Genomic DNA, 9,521 nt, shown 5'->3' with positions numbered 1-9,521 from the left:
ATAATCGCCAAGGCAAATGATTTTCATCATGTAATTATTAATAACTTGATTTCAAGTGTGTTTTTGTCGTTCGTTTTAAGAGGTTATTCTTAATTTGATCTTGAAAAATACAAGTCTAAGTGATTATGCTTATGCCTGTTCCTTCGAAGCACTTGGCATTTGTATAATTGCTCATTAATTTTGCTTATTATATAAATATGTATGTTTTCTTAAAAGTCAGTCAAATTGTATTAATCCTCCTTTTCAAGAAATCAAAAATTAAGACGCCGAAACACACACACAATGATAGCTTTTTTTTAAAGATATACCATACCCATCTTTCATGAAAGTTTCGTTATGGCGCGTTGGCCATCTTTCTGAAAACGTATGCCTTATAGAGGTTTGCATTTGGAAATTTCCGCTTCAAGTCAAATTATACATATATAGGGCAAATTCGAGTAACTGAGCTACTTACCGGTTATACCCGATTGTGTCCGATAACGGTTGTTTCCCCTATGTAATATGTTGCCATATACTTTTTGAGAAGAAAACAAAGTTTCGTAGGCTGGGAAAATTAAAATTCTAATAGCAGGCATAAATAAATGACCGTAGCCTGGTGAGTACTATGTAAATTTCTCATGTTAGAATTGTGGAATATACCCGCTGTACACATCTTTGAATTAGAGTGATAAGTTCATATAAATCAATTGTTTATATTTTGCATTAAATGTAAACAAAAAGTTTTCAATGATACAGGTAAATATTCCATATTGCAAATAAGCTTTAACCGATCATTTTATATACGTGGACTCTTATCTAGTCGAAAAAATGTGGACGAAATATTGTGAACATTCTTGCAAATGTAAATGGTTTGCACAGGCTTTTAAAACCAGACTGTTGTGCACATGGAAAATACATAGTATATATCAATAAAAATAAGGGAGATGGCATATCAAGGTCAAAATTGTTAGTTTTGGTCTACTTTCTCTTACCAGTTGTTGTTACACATTAAGCCATAGCGCATGTTTGTGTAAGTTTTGAAAAGTATGCCAAATATGTTTAATATGTTTGATGGATGTATTGATGTATAAAATGCAGCAAATCGGTGTATTTGTTCCGGAATGAGCAAAGGCACAATAGCATTGACATATATTGACAGTAATTTGTTTTATATTTTAAGAAGTGGCTCAGTTACCCGAACACTGTCGGGTAACTGAGCCATACAATATTCAGAAACTTCATCTGACGCTTGTCGGTGCGAAAAATATGCTGATATCTTTAATGAAATATGCTAACATTGAATTACCTATTGTTAATAAAATTGCGACATCGCGTACATTTTTGTTCATTCCCCACCACGAGTGGTTGGGGTGGGGTTACAGGAATCCTTCCGTCCGTCCATAATATTTCGTGTCCGCTTTGTACCTCTTAAACCCTTGAAGGAGTATCATGAAGTTTGGGTCAAATGATTACCTCATCAAGACGATGTACAGCTCGTTTAAATGGCCCCTTGGTCAGCCGTGTTGTTGTACTAATAAAATAGACTGACCCGGTTTATAGGTTGGTCAGGACTACGGTATGTATTGTATTTTGCCATCGAAATATTTCTATAACATTCTTCTTCCCCTTCCGTTTGGATCCGTTCATGTTTACAAACATGTTTGTTTATTTTATGGACTGTACAGATACAGGACTCATAAATCATCAATGTACAAGGTCACAAATCAAGGTCAAATATTTGGGTCTTCCATTCGGTGTTTGCTCTGTATCTCCTAAATACATTATATAGGGGCCTTTCCGTGACAAAGCCCTGTATCGGTGACAAAAAATGGGATCATAAACTATTGATAAACTGGCTGGTCATTTCAATTTTTGGGGTTGAGCTAATTCCAACTTGGAATAAGTAGTATACAAAGAAATGAAACACAGAAAATATGTCCTAAAATTTCATGGTATATGTTTTTAGATATTGCATCTGGAATTTGAAGTAACGTCTTACATGTTCTGTGTCTATTACTATAGACGAATAGACGACATGTTGTATTGTTCTACTGCTAGCATATTAAACCTATTCTCTCTTCCCTCTTTTACAGTTATCTTTGTCAAACTTGTGAATGGAGCTTTTTCACAGGCACTAAGAAGTGTGAGATATGTTTCTGTATTGGTGTCCAACACCATGTCTATATTAATAACGCGACCAGATGAATCTTCCTATTAAAAAGACTGAAAAATTGTGTTAATATGCAACAATTCACTGTTTGTACGTTAAAAATTATTACGTTTTAACGGCAATCGTGATAGCGGCACGCTGGGTGTCGTCAAGGATGTACATGATAATCCTTGATAATATGTTAGAATTGAAATAATTTATCTCAAACAGTGATTCCAAACAATAAACCCATAGCTACTCCCGTGAGTAATACGATGAGGGTATGTAGATAATTCTGTATGAGCTATTTCAGTAATTGCTGGCACGTGATTATTTGACTTCAGAAAAATACCGTTTGTATATAGGTGTGTATGGAAATACTACCGAAATTACGTCACAGCAGATTTCCTGGACTTCCGGTCACCTGCTCCAGAGAATTTCGCAGATACACGTGGGATTGAGGTGAGGCTTATAACGCTAAATTAAATTTAATCTCTAAAATCTTCAAAAAAAATGTTTCATTTTACTTTGATCTAGAGATTTTGTCAAAAATTGACTTATCACCAGTATTTTATTTCCTTTTATATACCGAGTCACTTAGTGAACAAAATTGCACTTATCTATGACATAGTCATCCTTTTTTTCCGACAGAATTCGCCTCGCCGAATATCGCCCAGACAAACATCGCCCGATTCTTACCCGGCCACTACCAGCAATCCTGATACTTTGGGCTAATGTTGCAGCATTGTGTTTCCTTTATGGATAATTTTAATGCTTAACCCTAAATTTCTATTATGAACATTGCCACCTTTTAATTTGAATAGTGCCATTAACTTCTCAAGGATAGTTTACCAAAAAGGATACTGACTGAATGGTGAACAGTGCAGATCTTGATCAAAATGCACGTATGTGCAGGCTGATGATCACAAAGGCAGAATCTATCGTGTCCAGCATGATAATGGTTAATAATGGAACTTAATAATAACAAATAATACTATCAATTTTTAAGAAGACCCAGAGCCCACCCGCTTAGCTCAGTAGGGAAAGCGTAAGTCTACGGATCTCGTGAGTTCGATTCCCGGGCGGGCGTATGTTCTCCGTGACCATTTGATGAAAGACAAATGTTTCTGAAACCGTTCGTCCTTCACCTCTGATTCATGTGGCTTCATGTGGTTTATACCGGTATAGAATCCAGGAACACTGGTTAGGTTAATTGCCCACCCTTACATAACTGAAATACTGTTAAAAACGGTATTAAACCCAAAACAAACAAACAAACAAACAAAAAAGAATACCCAACATGATCCGTGATCTGCGATGCTATTAGAAATAAGTCTATTCTTACCTGCGGCGGCTTCTGTTTTATTGGGTAAAATGTTTTTTAATAGTCAATAGAACTACACATACCAAAAAATGATTAAATTGTTTTATCAACGGAGATGTAAGTTTTTTATTTGTTTAAATATTATTATTCATTAAAATGAGAATGCCTTTTTTCAAACGAACTACTTTTATTAATCCGTTATCTCGTATGAACATAAAATCGTACAGTATTCAAATTGCATGTAATTCTTTCGTAATAAATGATGTGGACTGGTATCTCGCGCCTTTTGTCATGTTTGTTAACGAAATGAAACAGAATTTTGTGACCGGAGGATTTTGTAATTTTGTCAGCATTGCCCTGAAAATAAGTGGAATAAAAATATTTTTTCATAGAACTTTTAATTTACAAAGGATCCATACACGCGTAATTCTAATTTAAAGCAAAAGATGGTTATTCATAATATGCAAAGGAACATAAAAAATGGTTCGCCGCGACGGTAACAAGTAAAGGCGCAAGGCCATGCCTAACGTCTTGATCAGATATATATAGTTGTCTTGTGTCAAAATGATGAAATTACAATATCACGGTCTATATCTCACGAAAAGTGCAATTTATTAAGTTAATAACGGATATCTTGGGAATCGGATACCCCGTAATGCGTTGTAATTTTATCCACTGCACCTGCGTTGGAATAAATTTTGGCTATTCTTTTGATATGTACGCAATGGAAATTCATCGACTGCAACGGAAGGTACAAAATGTTACCATTTATATTCGAAATTCCCATTTCCTACTTCTACACTTTTCATGATAAAAAAGAAAAAAACAGGAGGTTGAATAGTTTTCTAATAAAGACAAGTATCAAATTTCCTCTTTTCAGCACTCTGAAACCCTACCTTCGCTTTCGATCTGCAATATTTGCAATCGATTGGAAAATCTCATTTCATGCAGAATTCATTTTAGCAGTGGAAAAAATGGCTGAAATTACTCGTTCTACATGAGAATACACACAAAACTGAAAAATATATGATATATTTATTTTGGCCTTTTTTCGATACACCTTTTCCTAGTACGCATTTTCTTTTGACCGAATTACTGACCTAATTCATTTTAACGACACAATATGCGTTTCTCTTCATTTCGAATTGAATTAAGTGTTTTGTTATGATAACTTTAAGAGGACGTACTTGATACTGAAAAAGCAGAATCAACATTTGAGCCGCAGCATGAGAAAACCAACACAGTGCATTTGCGACCAGCATCGATCAGCAGTCTGGTCAGGATTGATGTTGTTCGCTAACGGTCTATCTTATTGCAAAAGGGTTTGAAAACCAACAGAATGGATCCTGATAGACTGCGCGGATGCGCAGGCTAGTCTGGATACATGCTAGTCGCAAACACACTATGTTGGTTTTCTCATGGCACGGCTCATTTATTTACTTGACTTCTCCTTACAGGACTTATCAGTATCATAATTGTCGGAGCGGTTTTATAACAAATGTTGGATATAAAGTCAAAATATATAGAAATAATCTGGTGGAAAACCCTGTGATTTTACTTTAAATTCACTGGTCTCCAGATCGTAAAGGCCTCAACAGACGGTAGGTTCTAGTTGTACAATTTAAAAATTGTACATTTTTCACATTCAGACGGTATTCCACTCCCATATCAATCTGACAGAGATTTACCTAGTAAACATAGTGCATCAGGTACTGAAAAGAATGTAACCATTAATGATAAAAAAATGATATTCACCTTTATATGTCCCATGAATTTGATTACGCATGACACAAATGAGCCCCGTCATGTGAAAACCAACATAGTGGCTTTGCGACCAGCATGGATCATGACCAGCCTGTGCATCCGCGAACAGCATGGACCAGACTGCGCGGATGCTGGTCGGAAACGCACTGTGTTGGTTTTCTCATGGCGCGGCTCAAATCATTTAATTTTTCAGTGTCATCATTTTTCCATTATGCATTGGAAGCCAATTTATATTCAGATTTGTGTTTATTTTTTGGGCAATTGTTTCTGGAATTTCATTCACTTGCCTCTTATCAACTAATTATTTACTAATTTGCTGCTTATCAACGTGGGTGGTACGTAAGGCAAAACTTACGAAATAGAACATGTCCTAATCTGTAAGTCAAGACTTAAGATTTACGAAATGAAGGAATAGCATCGTCCACACGATAATATTTGGTTGTACATCTTAAATTTAATTGGTGTTGTACAACAAAAACCTACCATCTGTTGAGGGCTTAAGACATCACAAAAAAACCTTTGAAACTTAATTGCCGGCAGATAATTATCTTATGGAATCAAGAGACAATGTCTTTGTTATTTTTACATTATTTTTTTTTAATTTGAACTTGAAAAAAAGTTTGTACCGATATACGAAACGGGCTTCTATGCATATGACTGCATTGAAATAATAATTAATGTGTTGCCATAATCAAAAGTAAACCGCAGTATTTTGCGTTGTTCAACGATTATATAGGCAGTAAGTACTTGAGTACAAAAATATACACTGCATTGTGTACATGAGTATATGGCAGTAAATGAGAACATGGCATTAAGTACATGAGTACATGGCATTGAATACATGGTACTAAGTATATGAGTACATGGCATTGAGTACATGAGTGCATGAGTACAAGCGTATATGATTCTTTAGTATTGCTCTTTATTAATTCATGCCATCATATTGTTTTGCTATTATTACGCGTGTAAGGGATTCAGCTGATGTGGATAGTATTTATTTACAGTCTTGTATCTTTGGTGCCAGTAACGTTTTGTGCGCGCCATTAGATTGTTTGAAATTTCCAGTGATGGTTTTGTCATTGGCCATTTCAAGGCTGTGTGCATCATATGGCGTTCCTTTTATTTGTTTGTTGTTTTTGTGGTTTTTGTTGTTGTTATTTTATGCTGTGTGAATATTTTACTTTGTCTATATAATGTGCCTTTGTGTAAATGTCAGTCATTTACGCTTCAATGCATACGTTGATGTAATGTTTCGTTTTCGTGGACCTGCGCTATTGGAGTGTTGCTGATTCCTTTGGGACTTTTGTCCTTGTATTTTTGTGGTCAGTCTAGTCGCAGAAGAAAAGTCTTTTGAAAATGTTTCCATGAAATAAAGAAAGAAGAACACTGTCCTATTCGGATCATTCATAACTGATGGAATACAAAGTCGCAATCTATGAGTTCTTTACTGTTCATTCTGTGCCAGATTTTTATTAGAACACATGTAATGTAGTAGACCCGTATCTTAATTAGCAAATTATGAATTTTCCGTATGTTCGGCATTTTCCAGCTTTTTACGGAAAATTATGTTTCTTGCAACGAAAACTGTCAGGGTTTTTGCAGATAAAGACTGTCACTGGTTGATGTTTACAGGAGCAAAACCTGAAGATACTGGAAAATACGCATGTATATACAAGAATTTGTCAACGTCAGGTTTCGTCAAAGTCAAATTACATAATACTTTTTTGGAAATTTGAAAGAAAGTTGGCAGAAACTCCAACAAAATACGGAAAATTAACTTATAAAAATGCCGTTAAATATCAAAAGAAACCGTTAAAGTATTGCAGGTATTTGAATTTATTGACTGAAAAATCCCTAGAACAAATTTTGTTGAGACACCTTTTTATCAACTACTTCAAGTATCGTCCAATGCAAAAATGAGGGCTTTGAAGGCCCTGTAGAAGTCACCTTACCCAGTATTTATATAGTTACGATTATCCCATTGTACAACCACAACATGAGACAAAAGTAATCTGTCTAATTCTAATTACCCTGTCCAACATCTCATGTCAAGATATAAGCTTAAATAAGATCAGATGAGCTTTTATACTGCTTTTAGATGTTGTTACTAAAACCATAGTCACATAGCAAAGCAGACCATAGTTTTATATTTAAACAGAACAAGAATTTATATAGTGGTCGAAGCTTTACACAAAGATGTTGACGGACCTGTCAAGGAAAATATGGGTATATCTCTCGTTTGCACTGTTAACACATAAAAACACATATTGTAAAACATTTCAATCTATTGAAACTATTTTACCCAATAAAATACATGCTTACACAAACTAATCTATAGATGTCATGACAATATATGAGTCGCGCCATGAGAAAACCAACATAGTGGCTTTGCGACCAGCATGGATCCAGACCAGCCTGTGTATCCGCACAATCTGGTCAGGATCCATGCTGTTCGCTTTCAAAGCCTACTGTAATTAGAGAAACCGTTAGCGATCAGCATGGATCCTGACCAGACTGCGCGGATGCGCAGGCTGGTCTGGATCCATGCTGGTCGCAAAGCCACTATGTTTGTTTTCTCATGGCGCGGCTCATATATTTATTTTTAGGCGAAAAATACTCGCAATGAGATACTGCACAATGCAAATTATGAACTGTCGCGGAGGAACGACTTCATGAATACTTAGATAATTTCAAAGATGTTTTGGAGGTCAAGAACAATGTAAAAAGGTGGTACTTGCAAATGATCGAAGCGTAAAAGAAGCTTTAAAAAATACTGACAAGGTGACTTTTAATGTACTTCTACCATTTAAGTTTTATGTCATTTTCAATTTATTTAGCCTTGAAGTATTCATGTTGGTGTCTGTTAACTGATTACATTTTTATTTCATTATATTTCTTTATTGTCGTATACTCATTCTAGAATAAAACTGCTGTTTTTGTCACTTTTCGGGTGTGTTTTAACAGAAGAAAAATATGGCTCGGGTACCATTCAATCTATCGGGATTATGCAGATGTTATAACACGAAAAAAACAAGAGTTGTCCCTACATTATCATTTTGAACATAAATTCAATTTCAAGATCACTGTAACATTAGTGTTTTCCGGTGTGTTATATCAATATCATAGTTCAGTTCAAAATAATTAAATACGATAAAAAGATAGTTGTATATGTACCTAATGTTATCTGATCTGACATAAAAGTAATATTTACAAAAAAAATGCAGAAAATAAATAACAATATTCATTTTATTTTTATAGTTAAAAACGCATCAAATTAATATACTTACGTCGGAAGAAATCCAAAACTTGAAAGATCATGCGATGAAGGAAGCCGCTGATATATTAAAAGAAGCTCAGAAACAAGTAAAGATGTTATTTACTTTTTTCCAATTTTAATACTCAAAATATATAAAGCATTTGGTTCCCAAATACAAGGTATAGTAAGAATATATATAATATATATATAGGAATTTACTTATTCGATGCGACAATTTTTTATTTAAGAAATGATAAGTTCCCAAGTGTTGTTTATCTTAGATTCTAACACGATCCGATTCATTTTCCTATTAAACGGTGAAGGCAGAAAACAGTGTATTATTATGCAACAAATCACTGTTCTGACGTCACAATTATTACGTCATGGCGTCAAACGGAATAGCAGCGCGCTGGAAAAGAAACCGATTGAAAACGGGCAAATATTTAATGAATGTCGTCAAGGATGTACTTTAAAATCCTTGGTAACGTGTTAGAATCGAAATAATATATCTCATTTAGTGATTTGCTCTTGAATAAATCAATGGCTGTCGTTCAGATGCGTATTATTATATCATAATTCCTTCGCATCTGAACTCCAAACAATGATTTATTCAACGACAAATCACTGGACGAGATATATTATTTCTTAAATAACTCGTGTTTCAAGTTCTAAAGCGTAAAAATAAAACCGAAAAACTAGGTTTTATCCACGATTAATCACACTTGGGAACTTGTTATTTCGATTCTAATACGACATACTAGCATCAATAGTGTTAGAAAAAATGGTAACTTTTTACGACCTTGCTACGCACCTGGATCGGATGACGTCATTGCACACGAGTGGTTTATTGCAGAATAACCCGAGACAGATTTTGCTCTACATGTATGTAGGTTATTAGCTGGTCGTGTTAAAATTATAGAGAATAACGTGTTATATACACGAAAACAGTTATTTTATTTAAAGGCCTAGATTCACTACTATATAAGTGTCCCCCCCCAAATCCAATATACAACTCCCATCTTATCTGCTGCTTATCAGCGATTATGTAA

Source organism: Mercenaria mercenaria, chromosome 19 (assembly GCF_021730395.1).
Source record: "Mercenaria mercenaria strain notata chromosome 19, MADL_Memer_1, whole genome shotgun sequence".
Taxonomy (NCBI): Eukaryota; Metazoa; Mollusca; class Bivalvia; order Venerida; family Veneridae; genus Mercenaria; species Mercenaria mercenaria.
This window is presented reverse-complemented; position numbering follows the sequence as displayed.